Source organism: Atractosteus spatula, chromosome 7 (genome assembly GCF_055471065.1).
Source record: "Atractosteus spatula isolate fAtrSpa1 chromosome 7, fAtrSpa1.hap1, whole genome shotgun sequence".
NCBI classification, from domain to species: domain Eukaryota; kingdom Metazoa; phylum Chordata; class Actinopteri; order Semionotiformes; family Lepisosteidae; genus Atractosteus; species Atractosteus spatula.
This window is the reverse complement of record NC_142712.1, coordinates 63645008-63668798: the sequence shown is the minus strand read 5'-3', so window position 1 is coordinate 63668798 and position 23791 is coordinate 63645008. Positions and strand designations below refer to the sequence as shown.

Sequence of the window (23791 nt, the reverse complement as noted above, 5' to 3'; positions counted from 1 at the left end):
GTTATCCTTTAACACTGCTTTGCTACCGTAAGAAATCCCACGTGAATTAAAATATATGACAACCAGGATATATGTACGTCTTTGGCTAGGCGATTTTTGGAAAAACACCACAGAGAGCAGATTACTTTCTTACTGTAAACCCGAATGATGAGCACAACACAACAAAAAAACGGATATTGTGAACGATGTGTGGGGAGCTGCTTTCCGTGCAGTTGAATGACTGCAGTGCAGAGAGGAAGATGATGCTGAGGCAAACAGAGAGAGGGCAGCCGACACACACTGCAGAGCAGTACAGTGAAGCTTGGAAGAGGGGGGGCTGGGAAGCGGTTTTTAGTGACAGAGAAAACATTGTTAGAGCCCCTGACTCACCACCCTTGAGAGCCTCTGGGTTCCCACGATCCCCTCTGCAAACAAACGTACCCCGCTTTCTCTTCCTTAACAGTGATGTCATCAATTACCATCAAAATGTGTGCGGCTGGGAGTGTGCGTGCGTCTGTTAGCATGTGTGTGATGGGGAGAGAGGGAGAGAGAAAGGGACTATTGTTTGTATTGAAATAAAAAAGTGTCCACTGAACCATTGTAAATGAGGACGGCAGGGAAATCGACCAAAATACAGGATTTACTGTGTTATTGCTGAGCTGTCACATCATGTCAAGGACTCACAAAAGCTGATGTCTGGTCACTGCCTGGTTTGACCTCTGAGGGACACTGTACCCCTGCAAAGCAGCATCTCTGAGATTCATCGTTAGGGGTTTAAGACATGGCCCAAGGCTTTAACTAAGAGGTGGAGGTGATGAAGAGCATCCACAGAACCAGAACACTTTTAGCTACATGCCTGCAAGGTGGCTGAACCCAGATATCTACACAAATCCATGAACCTGTACTGTTTTTAGTTGCGAAGGCATGTACTTACATTTATGATTGTGGTCTATAAATTGCAAAAGGGAATGTTTGCTTGGTATTCCTTTGTCTTGGTCACAGGTAAGAGTTTGTATAGAAAAGGAAACATGCCACAAAATTGTACAGTGGTTTTCAGTTTGACATCTAACAGTATGTCAATGTACACTTATCATTGTATATAATTATTAGAAAATTCTCAAAAAAAAGCTGCTTGCATTGTTTTCTTTACAGTAATCATAAATGACAGAGCTCCTCTGACAAAGTGAACATCCAGGGATATAGCACTTATCGTTCTTCCAGATCCAAGGACCCTACGCAGCATGATTGCTTGATGTGCTAGAATGTAGGTTCATCTACTGTAGCTTTTAGGTCGTCTATTACTGCTTTGATTTTAGCAGGAAGTGGTGGGACTCCCCGAATTTAACACTTTAGAAAACTTGAAATTTAAACACTTTATTTAAAAGGAAAATGGTGTTATTTTAGGAATAAATTTATTTTTCTGCCTTACATTTTTTTTCCTTCAAAAACACTTGATATTGGCAATCAAACTTATAATAATGTACAGGCAGCAAGACAGAGTTTTAGTGGTGCAATCAAAAGTGATTGTGGGAGCAAGAGACCACAAAGACCAGTTGGATGACAAAGAAGGCACATGGTCTTGATTACAGCACATTGCATTATTTGGGAACTCAAAATGATGAACCAGGGAAAAATAAAGACCAAGCTTGTTTGTGCTTTGTTTATTCCACGATAGTGCCTATAAACTTTGCCCTGAGAGTGAGGAATTGTCCTGTGCCTGAACTTCAGACTGCCACATTATTTGATTTACAAGGGCAATATTTCTGATTGCTCAACAGACAACCATTGTTTGTGTCACTTAGGGTCTTTTAATCAGCTGAAACAACAGACACGGCTAATCTGCAAACTGCAACAAGAACAGTTTTTGCTTACTATTGAGGGTTAGAGTCTGGATAAAGACATGAATAAATCCCCATCATGATGTTCTTCATAACAGATTTTTGTGTGTTTACTTTGTTGTGTCTCACATATTTTTTGTTTGTTAATATTTTTACTCCTCCGAATGAAAATATGAAGAGAATGTGACGCATTATTTTAAAAGGGCATATACTGTAGACCTCCTAGTAGAGACAATACAGTTGATTATGATTGGTTGGCTTGTCAATTTAGTATAAAGACAGTAAAAGAAAAACCCAGTGCGAGAATTCACTTGACTTTGAACATCATTTTTTATTATTAAAAAATCAATGGTTGAGGATACACATGAATTAAAATATCTTTACCAGCAGTACTGACATAGACTGTTGTTTCTTATAATTGCAATTATTACAGATGCAAATGAAAAAGGCACATACACCAAGACTGCCTATTTATAATAGATGTTTACATAGTCAACAATGGAAAAGAAGACGCAAGAATACCACAAGATGGTGCCACTGTGGCATGGCATGTGTGTACAGACCTGAAATGCTGGCACAATTAACACAGGGCAAGCATACAGTAGGCAGCTGGAGAAATAGCGTATTTACTGGGTTACACAAAGAGAACACAATCACTTGAATGTCTTTCTATGTCCCTATTGTAATGTTTTAGGTATAGAGCCTGTGTATTATTATTATTTATGTGGAAAGTTTTTTTAAACATTACGGTGTCTTTTTATGTGTTTAAACATTTCTATTTAATGAAATTGCCTGATTCTCAAATTCCCTATGCCTCTGTTGACTTGATCTAATGGCTCACCAGGATACACTGTTATGCTGATAGTGTGAGTGCAATCCTGTTACATAACAGAGAACAAATTCCGGCATTTTGGCAGTCCCAGTCGCTCTCACTCGTCCTCCAAGGTCTCCTTTTCTACAAGTGTGTGAAATCCAGGCTCACTCCCGACCTGTCACAGAGAAAACACGGTTCACCATTACCAGGGCAGGAGCACAACATCATCTCTTTATTGCACCTTTCAGAAGCATACAAATGCATTTTTAACAGACCAGTATTGGAAGGTTTTGGAAAACAAAACATTTTCACACAATATGCTATTTCTGTGGAAAACTGGGCAGAAATGCAGTAAATGTTATGGATCATATAATTGAAATTAATTATATCAAAACTAAAATACATACAGGAATCATTTGACATCCAAAAAAAAACTACCATGCAGGTTTTTTCATGGTAAATTTTCATCTACCCTGAACAAGAAAACACTCTTCGTATTGGATGTGGCCTGTGTTTTTGTGGTGAGGAGATTCATCTAGAAAGCTGCAGGTCTTCCATACAACAGCTCAACTTAATGAGGTGTTTTCTTTGTCTTTCTTATTTCTCATATCAAATTAAGACATATTTCTTTTTCATGTTTCATTTAACAGCATGTTCAGTTAATGTCAAGGAAATAAACTTTGCAAATGAACCCACAAAACTGCATTTTATCTGAATTATTTGACAAAATAAACTGTAACCCCTGGTAGGGCCATGTATGATTTAAAACAAAGGCTAATTTCCATGTAATAGAAGATAATTTCATTTGAAAACACATGTTGATGTGAACTTAAATTATTAATGTGTCCTGCAAATAGGAGACAATGTGTGCATCTCAACATAAATTATACACTTTCATGAAGAGCTGGTGTATGCTTAATTTTTAATTAACTGCAATGTTTATCTTTAGTCAGAAAACAGCCTCACTCCCAGAACACAGCCAACCCTCTCGAGTCTTGAGGATTCTCAAAAAATAGTAACGATCTTGACTGGAATGCTTGCCTGTTGGTTCATGACAATACATACCATCTGAGTGACAAGTGAGAATTCTGCAGCAAGACACTGAGAACTAAACTCAACAGAATCATCCTGTGAATTGGAAAGGCACTGTACTTGCTATGTGCCCCATTCTTGTCAGTGATATCTACAAGTCATGCCTTTCTGTGGCTGCCCATATGTGGCATCAACAACATCAGTAGAGTGGCACAGTGTGAAGTACGTTCAGCTGTTTATGTCTTGAAAGAAATAAGCGAAGATTCAGCTTCAAAACAGAGTCGTGAAGTGCAACATCCTATCCACTAGTAATTTACACTGTTTTGGCAGGAAGGCTTCCAGAGAAGGAAAGGGCTGTATTACTGATGGGTAGCCCAGAGAGCAGCAGTACTCAACAACTGCTAATATCAAACACACCATAGTTAATATCAAGAAATGTTGCGATATCCTGCTGGCACAGGATATGAACTTTCGAAAAATTAACAGATTTTGTCTGATATTTTGTAAAGCAGTCATTTATATGATAACGCTCAATTGCTGTAGCTCTTCTTTTTGTAGCTAGTGGTATCTCTAGAGGTTATGGCTGTAATGCCACTTAACTCGTAATGTGTTTCAGTGGTTAATGAGCCATAGTTAACACAATGCACGCATATTTAAATTATATATATATTATACAATTTATATGCATTTTGAGATTGCCACATCCTTTATCAGTGGTGTTAAACACAGGCGCATGAGACAATGATTACAATAATGGCAACTTGTCTGTGTGTGACTGTCACAGGCAGTGGTATATTTCAAGGTGAAATCATTAATGGTTTCCTTTATTCTCTTGCATAGCATCATCATTATCAGATAGCTGAAAAGATCTAGAGGGCACGGCCAAGTCAAGAAACACAGGAAATATCGACCGATATATGGAGAAATCATTTCAGAACAATACATTAACCATTAACCTTAGAAACCTGTATTTCTCTTGTTCTGTAGAAAACTACAAGGAAAAAAGGCTGTGAGTTCTGGAAAAAAAACAATTATGGGTAGGACACACTACAACCATGCATGCATGTACAGTATAAAACCTCCTTAAAACATTTAAATATATTGCCATGAAAATACAAACTGTGCTTTACAATGCTTTGTTCAAAATGTACATGAAAGGCCACTCGGGAATCACAATATGTTGAAGCATCTTATTGCTTCAGGGTTGGGCCCTTGACAGAACAAAGGGTTAATTAATTTAGACTTGGGCTCATCCTACATCTTTAACTATGATCATTCAGGCTAGATTTGCTCCTGTACACACAGGTTGCTCTTAAGTCAAGCGGACAGTTGAGGGTCCCTATGCAAAGCAACAGCTGGGCCTGGGCCAATCAGCAGAGAGCTTGCTTGCACTTCGCAGCTGCTAATGAGCAAATGAGCAAAAAGGCTCTGGCTGAAGGGCTGCAGGGCTGCTCTGCGGGGGACTGGGCTGGGCTCTTTCCTTACACATTGCTGCACCAATTAGTTGATGCATAGAGCGTTCACTTTTAATTTTTGATTACTGATTTCCTCTCCCCCCTCTGTAACCCCCCACCCCCCACTGCCACACACACACAGACATACAGACGTGTGCTGGCTTTGTCCCCATATCCAATGACTCTGCAGCACCGAAACAGCTTTTCCTCAGAAAAAAAAAAACTACCTTTGTAAGAGAGCAACATAATTACCAGGCCCTTAAGAAGAATGAACCAGCTCCATTGTGCTTTTACATTCACTCTCTTTACACTGATGTGAGTGAAATCTGATTCCGTGTGCCATTTATTGATAAACACAAAATGCTGAAGGAATATCATTTTCATATTTTGACAGAGCATGCTCTTTCATTTGCAGCATTTCAAAGAACCAGGCTTGCACCCACAAAAGTCTGTTGTCCTGCCTCCTCTGCCTTTCTCTAAAACAGCACTAACACAGCCTCCAGTGCAAAGTCTCTATACTATGCACTTCTCTGTAGCATGGATTTATTTCCTGTGGTACAAACTGCGTGCAATCATTAAGGAACAGGTTACCTGTCCATGGAAACAGCACTGTGATGTTAAGATCCACTGCCAGGGCTTCAGACTGATCTCCAGAAAGGTTTAAAAATGTGAAATCTTAGATCCCTGCCTTTAATTGGGGGTGAACATACTATTAATACTAAAGAATTCATTTTCTAGTTTTCAGTGGACCAAAAGGTATGTGCACTAAAAGTGGAAAAGAATATCCTTAAGGCTGTACCACATCCATGACACCTCTGGCCCATGTCAGGCTTCACCTCTAAAAATCATATATTATCAGATATACTGTATATAAATAAGTATATCTGAGGATGTGTGTACTGTACATTAACCAGATTCTACACTGTTCCTATAAGACAGGAATCGTTGCTCCAAATAATAGCCAAATAATCACAGATGTATAATATGGTGAACAGAGACATATTTGCAGTGATGCCAAGAACAACAAAAAAGCACCAAAACTGGCAGAATCAAAATCAGGAAGCAAACTGAAAGTCGTTTCTGCGGGGCCTGAAAAGACCCTTGTTCCTCTCTCAGCTGTATCCGTTAGGCATTCCCAGTACAGCCTGCTCTCCTTCCTCAGGCTTGCAGCGGAAAACTGTGAACACAGCCTCCGTGGCTGAATGAGAAAGAGAGAGAGAGTGCGCAGGGGCAGTCAGTGAAAGCCAAGCTCTGCCAAGCTTCAGCAAACACCTCCACCAGAGCCCTGTGCTAACAGCCCTTTGTTAGGGCAGATCCACATTCTCTTTCCTCTCCGAGTTCAGATTAAAGCTTGTTTTCGACTGGGCCATCAGCCCACATAACACACAGAATTCATAGCTTCCACACCACCCTCTCACAGTCAGTCTACTTTAATTCATAGGTCATATATGTCAGAGATTTTTTTTCTGAAGCTCTTTGCTGTTACACCTCTTTTATGCATACAAATAAACAGCATCTTTTGCAGTAATGCTGGGGGCTGCACATTTGTGAAAGATCAGTAGATTTATATTTGACTTTGTGACATGCCATGATGTGATAAAAGTTTTAAAAAAGACTAAATAAACCACCATTGTCTGACTGCAAAAGCATCCTATAACATTACATCCATTACTTTAAATCATAGCCTTTTCGTGTTATTTTTTAGCTGCTTTCAGGAAATTCTTGATTTTTGTAGTTATTTTCTGCTATAAGAATGTGTGCCCCGGTACATTATTTTGTTATAAACTCAATAAACCTCCAAATAATAATGGGAACAGGGAACTGAACTGTCTTTATTTGTTGGTAGAATGCCAGAATCTGGGCAGCTGAATACTTTCAGTATCAATTAACAGTGCATAGCAATGACCCACATCCACAGCTGGCTGAGTGACAATGGAAAATGATGGAACCTCATAAAAAAAAACCTAAAATTTTCTTATGGCAGCAAACAAAAATAATGATGATAATACCAACAATGGCAACATTGAAGCTCTAAAGCCCATACGTCTTTTTTACTCCAGGCTATTCATTGGGTATAGTTGAAATACACCTGTGAATAGTTTCCCTATAAGAGCGATGCTGTGTGCCATCTCTTTCAATAAACCACAGAGTGGGACAGAATCACAAGAATATAATCCCGTAGGATAATTTATAGGATAATCATGGTCAATTTCTTTTTGGCAGGAAAAATTCAGTACCCAGTAATTTCCAAAGATATGAGTGTAGAAATTATTTTCTTCTTTAATTACAGCCATTCTTATTCTATATTTATTTCTTTAATCTTTTGACTTTCGGCAAAAAATGTACAGTACTTCAGCTAACCGATACTCAATGAAGAACAACGAGTAGCATTTTTCGTGATTCTTTTACATTTGGTGCTTTGCAGTTCTGGGTGTTTACAGCCTTTTCTGTTAAAACAACATCTTTTACAACAGGAACGTCATGCCGAATTCGCTTTATATCTAAAAAAGCATAAGCATTAGTAAAACGTAACGAGTTACCCATGTTAAATATATTAACACGGGCATTTATTTCTGTCTCTTTATGCCTTCTCTCACAGATATGGAAGCTGACGTTTCACACCCAGAACTGCACCAGGCCAGTGATAGAAATGGACGTGTTGCTGTACAGTGAGCCTGTCGTGAAATGCATTAAAAATAGGATTTCTTAAACAGGTAAATTTTTTTAAAGGAATGCAGACATCACGCATATTATTCCGTATTTCGTATGAGCAAAATACGTTCCTGCTTTCCAACAGCTATTTTTCCCAAATAAAACTATCAACACACAAAGATTAAGCAAAAATTTTAAAATCTAATAAAAATAATTGTCATAAACATTTAATTATTGCACCGTTGAAGGCTTCATGAAATATTTACCAATTAAATAGTAGATGTGTTCATTTTGTATCCTGCTAGCGTAGTATTTACCTTGTGAAATAAGTGAATATTCAGTATCAATATTCAAATATGGAATTTGCCTTTCTTCTATGGAATTTGAAAATATTGCACTTATCATTACTATTATGAACAAGACGTTAAGTTACCTAGCATGCATAAACAAAAACTTAAAAAACTAAGACTGTGTACTTTAAATATTTTGTTTGTTTGATGTGTTTATATCCTTAAAATGTGACTATCATTTTAAATCTTTCACTATCTAACCATAAATCTCTTCATAGAAAAGTCAACTAATACAGTCTGTAGGCCTATCTGAAAAAATGTTTTGATAATTCAACTGTGCGTATACAGCACTTCCTTTTATGGTAAAAAAGGTGGTTTATGGTAACAGGCTTTAGTTTTAATTTTGTAACAGTTGCCGAGGTTTTTCGGTAATAAGGAATATACTAACAACATTATTGCAACATAGTTTTAGGTATTTAAAGCTGACAGGTAAATTTGTTATTTAATTTGGTTGGAATGGCATTTTGTAATGCCTATAATGGGCTTACTGATACTATTCGTTGTGTTTCACACTTAACCTAATTCGAGAAACTGAAAGCTAAATCTGAAAAAATACAGCAGTTCAGTTTTACCGCTGTCACCGTAGCGAGCACGAATGAGGAAAGTATGCATAAAATTCAGGGAATTGTGGCGTGTGACCCTTCACCATAAGATGATTTAAAACTGAAACTGAAAATTGTGATTTAGTTTGCTAATTTATTAGCTAATTTATTGTTAATTTATCATCTCAAGAAGACAAAAATATATAAATTAGGTAAATCTTTTAACTCTAGATAACAAACTTCCAAAACACTATGTACAAAACGAATTATTTTAGTGTTTGATTTTGACTTCTAACTTCAGGTTACCTTTCAGATCAATAAAGCAATGAAAGCTGTCTATTGCTGTAATTACATTTCTGTAATTGAATAAAAGGACTACCATTCAGACTACCCTCTGCATATGCGATTCATATGAACTAGAGAATTTACTGATACATTACGTCGTATATATGAGACGCAGGTTCGAAGTATGTAGTGAGAAATTATGAATGAATCAAAGGCCGTCTGTATTCAGTTGCCTAAGACCATGTAGAAAAACTCACATTAACAAAAAAAAACAGGTTCATTTGATTAAAACCAATTTATGTTATATAGGTTTTCCTATAAAAGTTCCCAGTGAGTTTTAGTCTAAGGCTTGCAATAAATTGTAAAATTATAGGGGTATTTTATTTCTCATAATTAAAATGATATAATAAATATTATTTATATATTTAGAAGTTAACATTCTTAATTTATTCGTAACAGATCCACCTTGAATTTGTAAAATTTTCTGTTAACATTGGATTACTATTCCAATGTATACCAACATACCTAAAGTATTCAAGTATGAAATAAAAAAGATTCTGTTGTGTACACTGAGCGTTTCTAGAACTGCAGTTTTTGTTATACAGCATCTATGCAATCCAAACAACTATGCTGTGCTTTTGTACCGCAACATAAGATGACAGCTAGAAGCAATTGTAAAAACAGTAAAAAAAACATTGGAAATTGTAAACATTAAATATTCTATTAACAATTGTCTAAATGAAGTTACAATAATTAGACAGCAGAACAGAAAAGGCATGATTTTATACACCAGTTACCCTTCATGATAATTTTCAGCTGTATGTATTTAATGTGCAGAAATCTACAAATTTTTGTCCTTATGAGAAGCTCAATGCATTTCACTGTTTTAATGCTAAAACATTAAATCTTTTATCACCATGTGCAATGCTCTTCAGTGTTTAATATTAGATTTTGGATAAATTCATATATGGATTTTTACCTGAACATTTTAACTCAAATTGTTTGTGAAGTAAAGTCAGTAGAAAACTGTCTTCTTGATGCTGATGAAAATTTTAGCTTTAAAGTAATTTGGGTATCTTTTAACATTAACAACCTAAACCCCCGAAAAGGAATAGCATTTATTTACTTTTGCACATATGAGTCAAGCTGGTCTTACTCTTGAGGAATCTCTGATGAATATTTGTTCTGCACAAAACTCTGCTGGACGTGTCAGGTGTTGAAGATTATCCTCATGCATCTTTCTAGCATTCAGGTGGGTTTGCCTGCTTTGACATAAACGTAGTCCTGCAAAGACAGACAGAAGCATTTTCAGTTAACCATGCAAACAGTCTTGTTTCACAGTGTGCATGTACCTACTGAATCTTGCATTGGCATCTGATTTGTATCTGCTTCTCACGAAAGCTGTAAAATTGTTGATAGGAAGGTAGTGACTTTACAATAACGTACAGTACTTACACTTTATTTAAAAAGCCACTTTGACTTGCTGGAAATTCTGATTTGCCATTTTTCTATGTTATAGTTATAATTTAAATTGCGTACAGCATTGTTTTACAGGATGCATGTTTGTCTGTCTGTGTTGGTGAATCCTGAGTTTCAAAGACTTTAAGTTTAATTGGAGTCCTGGTTTCTACAGCCTCTGCATGTCATCTCTATTCCATGTTTCAGAGCGGTCCTTTATGTATTCCTTGCTGTGATTTGGGGAAAAAAACAGTGACAAGTCACACTCCCCTACACAGTTTTGGAGCACAGTGACAGTTACACAGAGAATAAGGATGTGATATTGAATTTTTGTTTTGATGGTAATTTCTTCATTTTGGAACTTAATATCATGGAGTTTAAAGATATTACCTGGGAACTAAATGCATTCCTGAAGTTTTTTTTTATTAAGGGGAAGGCTGTATTTTTTTAAAACACACCTGTTATATTGAGGGATTTTATGTTAATGATAAGGGTGATTGTAAGGTATTAATTATATTAAGCAGCAAAATGACTAAATATTTTTATTTTTAGATTTAGATTTTTAGATTGAATATGTTGATCAATGTGGACTTCGTCAGCAAGAACTGGTGTTTGTACAGAAAACAATAATTTGGCAATTTTTGTTACAGTTCAGCACAAGTTATTAAAGGATATTAAAATTGTGCTTCAAACAGGGAAAAGTATGTTACCTTAAAAATTACACAAAGTAATTAAACCCATCACACTAAATACAAATTATGTTTATTTATTTATTTCCAAAATGTGATGTTTAGTAATTTTAGAAGTATAAAGAACTGTCCATGTGCAAACATCAGTGATGAAGGCAAAACTAAAGTTAAAGTTTCAGTTTAAGTTCTACCTATATTTCATATCCATTTATGTATGTTTTTTATTTTATATTCATGAAAGAAATTCTAACAAATTCACTTTTGCAAACTGATTAGTCTGATGTGGTAACACATCTTGTTTCTAGGTTCCTTCCACCTGATGCATAGTTAGCAATCTGTTATCTAATTAATATATACACAGCTTTTCAATAAATATATTGGCACCACAAAGGCTTGTCTTTGGAAAAGAAGCAGCTAGTGCTGCTGCCTCACAGATCCATGGACCCGGGTTTGATTTCAGCCCTAGGTGTGCATGCGTGTGTGTAGAGTTTGCGTGTTCACGTGGCTTTTCTCTGCGTACTTTCTCAAATCATCCCCTTCTCTAAGACCCTGGAATGGACAGGCATCCCATCCAAGGCAGAGAGCAGTTGTGTGGTCCGCCGTGGTCCACAGATTCCAGAGTGCCTTTATCTCCATCGGGTCAAGTAGCGGCTTTCTGATTATGGATTGATCTCGGCAGTCCAGGGTATCAGATCTGCTTTACAAAGTTAGCAATGCTGGAAATTAAGGATCTTTCACCTTTATTTAGCTTGCTTTAATATCCTCTGCCAAAGTGATTCTGGTTAAATCAGGCTAAGAAGTTCCTGGAAAGGCTGTAACATAATCACTACATTTCAAACCTAAGCCTTAACATGCTGTGCTTGAGCAGCTTCTACTTATAAAGACAAATTAAAAAAATGAGCCAGGAACTTTCAGCTTTGCCTGAACGGACACTTGCGATGGCAATGCTCTTGTAAAGAAATTAGACATTTCAGAATATGTACTTTTAATAATATTGTGGTTTAATTCAACAAAGCTGTAGCCAACGTGTCTTGTTGAAGTTCTCCATTATTTTTTTCCAGGCCAGCAATTTTCTTATTCAAACTGTTTTGTACATTTAAATGTTTTTAGTTAAGATTTCAAGTTATATTTAGCATTAATCAAGGACCATATTTAACAGCGCTTGATAAACAGAAATATTTTAATCATTGTTTGCACGTGCTTGTGGTGTTTTTCTACATTTAATTATATTTGACTCCTACAAATACTGTTGAATAATAATAATAAAAATAATATTAATTGATTCATTGGTTTGCAGCAATATTATGCACAAATTTAAGATTAGTTGGAGAACCCTTAAAAAAGCAGTTTTCAGAGACTATATACAGTATATATAAAAAGTACATTTACAAAGTACTCTTTCTAAGAAGTAAGACCAGTTAGTGCTGGTAATGTAGTATTCAGATAATGGATTATTTAGCTAAGGGACTCCTCTTTGTTGAACAATTATTGCCATTTTAGCAATGAAAACGATCCCCCTTTGCCAAGATAACAGAAACCTTTTTCTTGTTTTAAAGAGGAATTTCTAATGAATTTTCTAGTAGTTTATTTATGTACATTCTAAAAAGTAAAAAAGGGGTTGTAAGTAATTAAATGTGATACTGTTGTTGAAACAAACAAATCTATGATTCATTAATGCAATGTTGACATTTAGCATAACTGGCTTTGGTATTACATGATTTCATTTCTGTCTTGAAACTACATGACAAATATTCTAAATTCACTTTGGAATTTTTATAAACAGATATCCTTGCTAAAGACGATTGGTCAATTAAAAGAAACTTTTAAGTTCTTTGATATATGTAAAATTTTACATCATTGGTAATAGTAGGCATTAATATTCTTAATTGTGTTACTAAATAAACAAAATAGTAACTTTGATGTGTGCAAAAAACTAAATACTGAAGGGTGAAAAGTATCAGGATACTAAGTACAACACCAAGCTTAATTAAGACATGAAATTAGTAAATATTTGTTAATTGACAAACAACTATGCAGTTTTGTCCAGAATTATGCATATTAATATTTATATATGTGCTGTCTAGTCTAAACATACTGATGACAATATTTTTTTTTTGAGATGTCAGAAAAAATGTAGCACCAATTGAATCTGGCAAGTGCTTTTGTGTTTTTGTTACTGCCAGAATGTAATGTTACACTTATACAGTATAAGTGTAACATTACACTATGTGTAATATGTATGTGATCAGCAAGATATTATATAGTACACTGTAGGCCTATGCTCCAGTGGGCTACCGGTACTTTTGCAGAAGTCTTTCCTGTAAACTGTCTCTATAAGACCACATTAGCCAAAAGGCCAATTAAATCAAAGAAGACAGAAAATAGAAGAAATGCACATTGTGATTATACTGACAAAAATAATAGCATAACATATCTGGCCTTTGATGTTAAGATTCAGGTGTTTCTCTTGTCTGTCTGAAAGAGTCTTATTTTAAGGCTGCCATTCATGATCTGTGCCTGTATGAGTGATCAATAGTATTAAGTAATTACTCATTGTGTAAAAGAGGAAAAAATGCTTACCTAGGAGACAAAGAAGCAAGTTAATAAAGCTTTAAATAAACAACTAAGAATAGAAAATTGATCTTAAAGAACTGTTAAAAATGTATATGAGACAATTAAACACTGCACATCTGTGATGGGAAAATGGTTGTTGCATAGCAACGTTGTCCACTTTGAATTAGATAAATCAATTCCACTGGTCAGCTTTCAGTGCAATACTTGAAAATGTGTTATAAATTGGGACTTTTAATTTTGCATTCATATGCAACTTTCACCAAAGCTGTGAGCAACAAAAACTGCTATTCTTCTTAGAAAACATCTAAATGATTGGAGGATCTAAAAAACTGCTTTACAAGAATTTCCCCTTCAGAACAAATGATAGATTTTTCTTTATTCAGTGTGTAATGAATGCAAATGCACAGATTCTGATTGTAAAGTTTAAGAGAGTATGTATGTTAGAGACCAAAATTGTGTGAAATCATCACAGGCACTCTTGTATAACATTGTCGATCTAGATCAGTCCTAGTCTTTGCCCACTAGTAAGTACAGGGACTATGTCTATGAAGAAGAGGATTATTGCTTTGCATTTCATGGAAAATGTGTGTTTTATGTTTACATTGTTAAGGAACTAGAACATTGAAGTTGAAACATCTTTGCATTTTGATTCTGTCTTTTGTTCCTTTTGTTCTAACTCGATGAGTTGCTGTATAAGTCACTCCATTTTGAATAAACAGCAGTCATGTTTACACAACTGCCCCTGCCATACTCATACATTCTTAGTTCTGCCAAACTGCCTAAAGTGGTCTTCTATACCTTAAATTTACAAAATTTCCCAAACTGCTCTGCCCTCTCGTCCTGAAGTGAGCGTGTGTTTTGACACAATCCTGTACTGTCTTACAGCAATGGGTAAAATAGTATTCTCAAAGAGGATGTTTTGCCAGCCCCTTTTTAAAGGATCGTTTTTTACAGGACTGTTACTCTTTTAAAAAAATCACCTCATCATGAAAGGTGAATTTGTTTGGTGACAGTTTCTTCAAAGTTACAACAATGGCTTGAAAAGAGATATTTTTGGGGTGTAAAAAGGATATACAGTATGTTCAGAGTCACAGGCTCGTGTAAAACCCCTAATACATCCTGTGATGAGGAATAAGGCCTTTTTGTGCTTATTGGGGCTTGGGGGTTTGATTGGCATGAAACTGAAAAGCCAGATGACCTAGAAGCTCAGCTGGCTTGGCATCCGGGTGGCACTGACTAACAGTCCTGGGTCTCTTCCCACACTAGGCAATCTAGAGCATCGTTTTCTCACAGGAATTAGGAACGGGGTGAAAAAAAATTTTTCATGTTTCATCTCTTTCTTTCCTCTCCTCCAAACAAAAACAAAACAAAAAAAAGGCAGTCAACAAATCTTGCATCCAGGGCTCTGAAAAGGACAGTTGAAGTTCTCTCTGCCTCTCATCTCCTGCTGCCCTTCCCAACACAACAGGCAGCCCCCATTAACATTCTGCGCCAGTGCAGGAAGGGACACTGGGTTCTGAAAAGCAATGCTGGAATGCCTGTATGAGTGTGACAGACAGCAAGACAATACCTCTACTGTGTGACTTCGGCTACATTCACTGCGATTATAAATAAAAATCCCCCCCTTGCATACAGACACACAACTAAATTAGAGAAAGACCTCCACTGTTAACTAACTTTAAATTGCACGCACAAGGCCAAATATTTGCAAGAGGTTGGTCTGACTGCTGTCACAGCCGTATTGTGGAAGTTATTACACTCTCAGCCCATGGTAAAGCTTTACTGTTACAAGGGCTGCAGTGTTATTGCTCTGCGACTGCACAAAAACACCTTCCAACCTAACTGACATCTTTGGTGTGGGCTTAATTCTCTCTTTGCCATCTTCCATCGTTGCCAAGCACATAGCTATGGTATGCATATTGAGACACGGAGCTAAGGCATCCCTTGAACCAGAAATAAAATGTTTGTGCTCTTGCAGATTCACTGACACTGAATATCTATGGGCCTAGGCTGCAAAACACAGAAAATACAGTTAATGTTAACTGTTTGATAAATATGCTCTTTAGACTATTTTAAAATTGATCTCAATGTTTAATCTTCATTTACAATTAAAAAAGACTTTTTTTTAATGAGGTGCATCTTAACCGTTTCTTATATAACCGTTTAAGAGACGTCTGCGTCTCTCAAACCTCTGTGTACAGAGCGGTCAGAAATAACTGCAGCAACATAAGCTTCGCCATGACTCTCGGGATCGCGGCCTACACGCTGCTAGTCTGCTGGAGGCCACTAGATGTCGCACTGAGGAAGCGCCTCACATCTTTTTGAACTGTAATACCTGAGCTGCAATCACGGGGCTTCCTCTTGGCTCGGCTGATAAGGAAATGGATAAATGTGTTGCTTGTATCCATCTTTCTGTCCGTAAGCCCATTTCTGTGTCAGTCAATATATAATTTTGTAGGAAATTGTGAAATGCTTGTTTCTGTACTTAAATACAAAGATAATGAAAACTGTAGGTTATTTCCATATGCTGCTCACGCTTAATAGTGTGCGCTTTACATTCAGACGGTTTTTTATGTTCCACGCACACAAATATACCGTGACATTTCTACAAAGGTTACGTTAATATTTTTTTTAAATATGCGTACCTGTCTGGGGGCTTTTTGGACTTTGCTGTATATGATTCAGAATAAGCCAATAATAAAAGAAGTTTCCCCAGTAATTTATAGGCGATATTCGAGGGATACGAAAAGTCTTATCGACAGATTGCAGTCCAGGACTGGATGTTTGTACTTGATGGTCAGATGAGAGCAGCCTTCGCAATGTAGTGCTAACAGCGTGTACTGTGAGCGTCAAGCAAATAATAATCAATATAGTTGAACAAACGTACACACCATGACCACCAGTCCTCATGATGGGCCTGTGCTGTGCGGTACTGAGATATGGGAGGGCAGTAAAAGACGGACCTGTTAAAATAGCAAAACAGTGGAGCCGAATAGGTAGTTTCAACATTATTATTAACTTCTTGATACACTTATAACGTTTAGCCCTACGTTCCGCCATTCGGCTATATTTGTTAGCGGTGGATGTCGTGATGTATAAGCTACAATCATGTTTCCCTGCTTTACTCGTGTTGCCAAAAAATCTTATATAATTACATGAACGTATTTTGAATAAAAACGTAGGAGCACTACACGCGTCTCCTTTAGTTCTTAATAGTATCTTATTTTAACGTTCCTTTTAAGACCAAAATGTCTTTCAAATTAAAACGATGCAGTCCGAAAAGGCAGAAGTGAATGACCTGCACACCCAATGAATTAATAATAACCAACATCTGTAAAGCACGTTTCACCCTAAAGGATCCCAAAGCCAACCTAAAAGCAGTACAGCACTCACCTGGGTGACGAACCGTAACATTTATGGGCCAGCAACCCAACTACACAGCAGATCAAGATGGAGAAGTAACACATTGCTTTGCCAATTGAATTAAGGCATTAGATAGCTCAGATTGTGCGAGCCCGAAATGGAAACTAACCAGGACACCGGGGTTAAGGCACTGTGCCGGGGTAGTGAAATTGCTATAAAATGCACTGGGCTTATTTTATAAATTTTATTAATAAGAGGTGCTCACTCAGTGACTGCACATTTAACAGCATGACAAAACTCTTACTTTAAAACGAATACTTCAGGTTTAGCAATCGTGCGGATTTATTAATCGAATTATTGCAATTTGTTCCACAGCTATGGTAGTGGTAGTCAAATCAGAAGTGAGTGGAAGATTACCATTCTAAACTATTCAGTCATATAACTAACCCCTATCTGGTTTTGATGGGTAAATCGGATAACATAGGAAATCGCGTGATTGAACGGAGATGAGAGATCATCTGGTTGGCCTGAGACCAGTGACTGAATTACTAAAGACAGTAAAGACAGTAGGACCGTCCAGCAGGAGCGTGAAAATGACATGTGAAAAAAAATCGCATTAAGATTTCATTTTTTGTGTATGGAATAAGGATAAAACAAATTAAGGAAGAAGAAGGGGTGGCGTGGTAATACCTTAACTTTGGCATCTCATACGTCGAGCAGGCCTGCTCATATAAATCAGAAATCACCTATGTCAAGCTGAGAATACAGAAAGCATTATGAAAATACTCAGCTCAGCTGTCCTGAAACCACACCAATATGCTAGCACCTTCATGTGAAATTTCCCTTTGACTCACAAGGAATTATCAGGTATTATTATTGTTGTTTACATGACGCTGGTATCGCAGTTGGAGCCTGCTTTGTCCTAAAAAAAAGGATAGACTTCGCTTTCACAATGGATATAGATTTATGCTTTAGACTTCAATAGTCCATTATTCCGGGAAAATCGGTTAGTAACAAAATCAAATTAACCGCAATACACAACTGAAAACACGAATCACGCTTTGAAGGAAAAGATGCAAACGTTGTATTTAGTGATCAAAGCTTGTTAGTGTGTGCAGAAACCTGTATAAATGTTTTTTGAATGAAAGGTTCGGGTTTGCGAGACGATTTCGACATTAATTTCTTCCAAGGTTTCTAACTTCACTAGGTTTCATTTTACTGTTTCGAAAAAAACATACTCATGGCACTTGGGATAGAATGGCTTTATGGATGTCACCCACAATGTGTGAAAGGCCTCGGAAGCAAGTGAAAAGAGACGTCGAATCTATAATCCCGCTACTTGAATTTAACCCTGAGGGGAGGTGTCTTTCTCTTGCTCTCGAGTCCCACGCACCTTGTATCGCTCCCTTATCTCGAAATGAAGAGGCCCTTATCCCTTGGATGGACCCGCCTCGAGAAGCTTTCAGCGAAGCTCTTATCACAAACTTCAGTACTTTTAAAAGGGGTACGGCTAGAAAAGCTATCTTCCTCTATCTTTGCTTTACTGACAGCTATTGCGCGTGGAAACGAGGCTCTAGGAGTCTCATATGATTGACGTATTATTGTGTTAGTCTGAAAATACAGTAAAGTTGCCCTTATGGAAAACCACGCCACTCATTCAATGAATTTATTATTCATTTTCTTCACTCAAGTGCGAAATGGCGGGTAATATCGAAGGCTTGTGTTCTAGCAGATTTCAAGTTTCCCTTGACATGCCTAGAAATGTAATATTGCAAGATATTTTATGTAGATTGGTGTTACCAGATACACACGCACAACAAAATGTTAACCTGAAACATAACAGTTTTTGCTTAATCTGCCTTCAGCGATCAAGCTGCTAAGTGTTTTTTTTTTTAACTGGCACACTTTAAAATGGCGAGTACAATTAGCCTCTCTTACTACGGCTCCACACTTAAAATCTTCAGAAAAAATCCATATCAGGTATTCGAAGGATTTTATTTAATGAATACATCTTTTAGTGCGCAACCTTCGGTTTTTTAATTTATAGAAAACATAAGGTAGCATTAGAATATTCTATTAATGATGTATTAATTCTAATACGTAGGAAATCAGTGGAAGAGTAAAATAGTAAAATTAAACCTTTAAAACGAAAATTGCAATTATTTCAATACCAGCGTATTCGTTTTTGTATTACACTTTCATACACCCTATAAAACAACGGAGAGCGTTTGTATAATTAAAGAGAGTTTAGCCGAGTTTAATCTGAAGGTGTCAAGGCACGGGGCTTCTTGTAAAAAGAACTTGTAAGTGGAGAGATCCTTAAGAAGAAAATGGAGAGGGTAGCAGCCTGATATAACTCACTGAGCTAGAACTGAGAGGCTTTAAATGAGATTGCAATGAAAGTAGTCTTTTACAAGAGAGTGTGCTGAGAACAGATCCTTAGTCTTACAATGGGACTGGAGTGCATAACTGTTTTAAATCGGGCTGGGCATGAACAAGGCCAAAGCTTTGCAGTGAGTGTAGAGTGCAGAACACATTTCATTCAGAAACGTCCCGAGCTATAATGTTGAGTAGAGCCCTGTGCTGGTGACAGTGACCTGGGGCAGAGAGCATGAGAATTGGTGTGAAGTGTAAATCAGCCTTATGTAAGGAATAGTACTCCAGGGCTGAGGGTTGCTTGAACAGCAATGGGAATGCAGTCAAGCCTTGCATTAAAGATAACAGGCTAAAACAAGATGGCACAGCCACACTCTTTAAATGTCCAATTTCAATTTTCAGACAGTGAAGATAGACAATTTGAGATCACCATCTCAAGTCGAGGTGGGGTGGGACCTTGGAGGTGTTTGTAAAACCCTTTTCACTATTTCCAATAGGCGTCCATGGCAGTATCATCCACGGGAAAACCACGGAGCTGTCTGAAACAGCTTGGACTGTTTCCATCTCTGAGCATGCCTGCAAACCCCTAGGATGAGTCTTTAAATGATTCCACAGTGTGATCACTGACCACTTGACTCGTTGGAGGAAGCAGATCACACAGTGCTCGTAAACACATCTGACACTTCTCAGAGGAGCGGTGATATTTAAGGCCACACAGAAACTCCGGAGCTGAGGTGAAGTGGCCCTTTCAAAAGTAAGAAAGACTCATCAGAAGACATTAGTAGTGTAGGGATAGGGCCAGGGTTTCTGACTGAAAAGTAGTCACTTGGACACTAATGACATACTACCTAGAAAAATTAACAGACAATATGGAGCATTTAGACTACTTCTGCATCTATTTTAAATTTCTGTATCCACCCAATCCCCCTTTTATTTTTGCTGCTCTCTATTAAAAGAAGCCTACTGAAGAATAAAGTTTTCTAATTAATCTTATTGTTAGTGAAATGTTTCTTTTAGAATCACAGTAAAATATAGAACATGCATGTAACTGTATACAACTTTTCCTCACTTTTTGTTCTTAAAAAGAGTTTCATTCAAAATTCTAATCCACGTCGAAAAAAAAAGAAGTTACAATACGAGAATAGTTCAATGATTTTACTTTGTTGTGTAACATTAGAAAGTAAGAATTCCATCTTTCAGAAGCTACTGAAATTAAATTGTGTCATGACCTTCCCACTGGAAAGTTACTCTAAATAGTAAGAAGAACACAACTGTGAGTTAAACGTCCATATAAAAATAAAAAATAACGTCGAATTTTACAAAGACGATCCCTGATTTTTTTAAATCCTTTTAAGCTTACGTGCACATTACCATCGTCAAATGTGTACATCAATGAGTAAGTTGTTTTGCTTTAAAAATATTACTGCCTTTTAAGTTTCGAAGCTTAATTAAAATACGTAAAGGGATAATGAAGATGAAAATGTACTAAATGTAGTTATTGTATCTGAAAAAACGACGTTATATTAATTGAAATGTGTTATATCATCTGCTGGTTTTATTATGAAGCCAGTTCTAACAGCGTTGTTTAGAACATTATTTGACTATTATTTTGAGCCCACAGTACGCCATTTTACTATCAATAAACTATTTGACATAGTGACCGGATTGTTTTACCTCTTGGGTGTAGAACGTATAACCGAAGTTATAGTTGTATAAAACTCCAAAACAAGTTAGTCTAGAATTATGTGGTTGCCTTATTAAGACCCATTTCAATTAGGTTCGGTCTGTAGGCCTAAATATCACGAGTTAAACATACCACAGAAATAATCAAATATAATTTTGTGCAGGTGGGTATATTCATTTTATCATCATCTGATTAACTCAGTGAGTACGCATCATAGTAGCACAGAAGAGTTAGCTGTCTCATCTATTTTGCATCTCTGTATTATTTTTAGAATGTTATAGCAGGTTTTAAAAGAACATGCATGCTTTACAGTAAGTGGAAAAATGCTTGCAATATGTCTGTACTATAGATATTGCATCTTTAATTAGACATATTACTTTTTTAGGGTTGGATTTGTACGTAAGGGTAATAAAATACATTATTTAACAGAGTCTGTATGTGTGGATGAAAAGAAATGATAACTGAAGTAATAACAGTGTGTTTTTTAATTAACCTCACAGCGGATATATCTGTGCTGACCCTACAGTTCATTCTCAAGTGCAGTATTTCTCTGACATTCACGTTGGTGCCCATTGCAATGATTTACCCTGTTTTCGAAGCTAATAAGACGTTATTGTGTTATTGCTGAAAAACGCATGCAATCAAAGCTATGCTTTCACTTAATAACAGCGTTTAGTACCGTCCTGGTTGGCAGCCAAGCTTTTTTAGAAAATGCTGTGAGTGCTGTACAAGACCAGTGCCTGTTATTTCTCACGTCATTGCAGCTGGCGGCCATCTAAAAGTGTTTTTTTGTGTCGAGTGTTCGAACGGGTCATCAGTGAGAGTTGTTTTAATTAATTCTATTAAAATATACCTTGACGTTACATTGCGCGATTAAAGTCACTCTGTGCATAATGACTTGAGCACAAATGTGGCATAAAGCCCAGAATTTATGTTGATCAGGCGAAGTAATCAGTCGCATAAACAGATATAAATTTAACTCGTGTTTACAACCACAGCGTTGTTATTCTTCCTAGTTTTGCCCATTTGGTTATTTTTAGGGAACAGACCGCACACGACTAATCTACAAAGTTATTTTCGGTTCTAAATATAAAAATGAGATACATTTAAAGGGGAGATCGGGTACGGACGAGGCCGCTCTTGATCCGCGAATGGATGAGTCTTATTTCAACCGCATCTTTAGGTGGGTCGCAAAAAGGAGGGAAGATCAACACATTGAATAGACCTCTAAAGTTATCTACCCATTATGCTTGCTCACTGGAGAATGAATGACAGAAGGTTTAAAAGCTTAGTAATTGCTTTTAAGTTGCCAAAGCTACTGCTTGTTACATTTTTATAAACGTTCGAAGACGGGTTGACCTGCAGCCTTTACTGCTCTGCGCGCCCCGCGCCCGGTCCTGCTGTTCCCGCCCCGCCATTGAGCAAGGACAAGGGACGAGGCGCGCGAACATCATGGACACAGTTTGGCGGTCAAGCGCTCCATTGTGAACACCACAATGTGTCCACTCTCCCTAGGTATCGCCTTGCCCCCTTTCTCAGCCCAAGCATCCCAGGCTGCGATGAATAGACGCCCTGTTTCCAACGTGGAATACTCCAATTAAGTGGACACTCACTTCAATTAGGTCCGAGTGTGGTTTTGGTCCAGCACAGACGCGCATTCCTCAACTTGAAAAAACAAACGGATTTGTTGGTAAGGGAGAGAGCGTGGGAAATCAAGGCCACTGGTGAGAAAGCACCGATGCCCTTGTGAGAATCAAAGGTCTGACCTAACTGTGTTTCAAATAGTATACTTTTAAAAACTATAACCATTAAGACAATAGGAGTAAGAATAAAAACGACATTTGTAATGCTCTTCTACACAAACCACCATGAACAAGTTACAACATGTGAAGAATGTGGTGGCTAGAATGATGCTCACTAGGTCACTCACAAGTGACTACATCCGTTCTCTTTTGGAGTCCATGCACACTGGCTGCATGTCAGGTTCAGAGTTGATTGTAATTTTTTTATTCATCTATTGACAGCTCTCCATAGCCTGGCTCCCCAGTATCTCACCGAATATACAGTATGTGCTCAGTGTCCTCCATGCTACCATTATTCAGCTGATTGTAGTGGACTGTGTTCCCACTGTTCACCAGCACATTGTAGGTGACAAGGGCTTTAGTGCTATAGCCTGGTACACTGTCCCCCAAAAATATCAGGAATTCAAACACTATAGGTGCTTCTCCGTTTAGCTGATTGCTTTCTGCTTTGTTTTCTTGGGTTGCTTTTATTGTGTTTAATGTATGTGTAATGCTTTTAATGTGCTTTTTATGTATTGTAAACACTTTGACATGATTACGTTTATTGGCGCTAAATAACATAAAGTTTATCATGCTAATAATAGCAGTTAAAGAGACACACAGTTTAATGTCTTTATTAATGATTCTCCTAGAATTACACAGATTGTATTTCATATAAAAGCAGTTATGAATAAGATCTTCTTGGTGCATGCATGTGATATGTTAGTGTGGTCCATTTAAGCAATCTGGTATCCTAGAATAACTGTGGGAGCTACTTTTTTCAGGGGTAGTTAACAATGATGATAAACTAGCTTGGATCAGGACAGATACATGATTACAGCTGGACTTAGCTGACAGCTGAGAGTCAAGTAAAAAAAACCTTTAATTAATTTTGAGAGAAAAGTGTTTTCTTAGGAAAT

The 23791-nt window shown here is 37.1% G+C and overlaps 1 long non-coding RNA gene across 1 annotated transcript in view; it reads right to left on the bottom strand.

Moving 5' to 3' along the window:
* Nucleotides 1–2128: 2128 nt before the first annotated feature.
* LOC148831645 (uncharacterized) overlaps nt 2129–23791 on the bottom strand; it is a 56477-nt gene continuing 34814 nt past the window's right edge. The window contains exons 2-3 of the long non-coding RNA XR_016091351.1: nt 10103–10230; nt 2129–2806 (exon numbers count right to left, since the gene is read on the bottom strand). This is a non-coding gene — a long non-coding RNA (uncharacterized LOC148831645). The remainder of the gene's footprint in view (nt 2807–10102; nt 10231–23791) is intronic.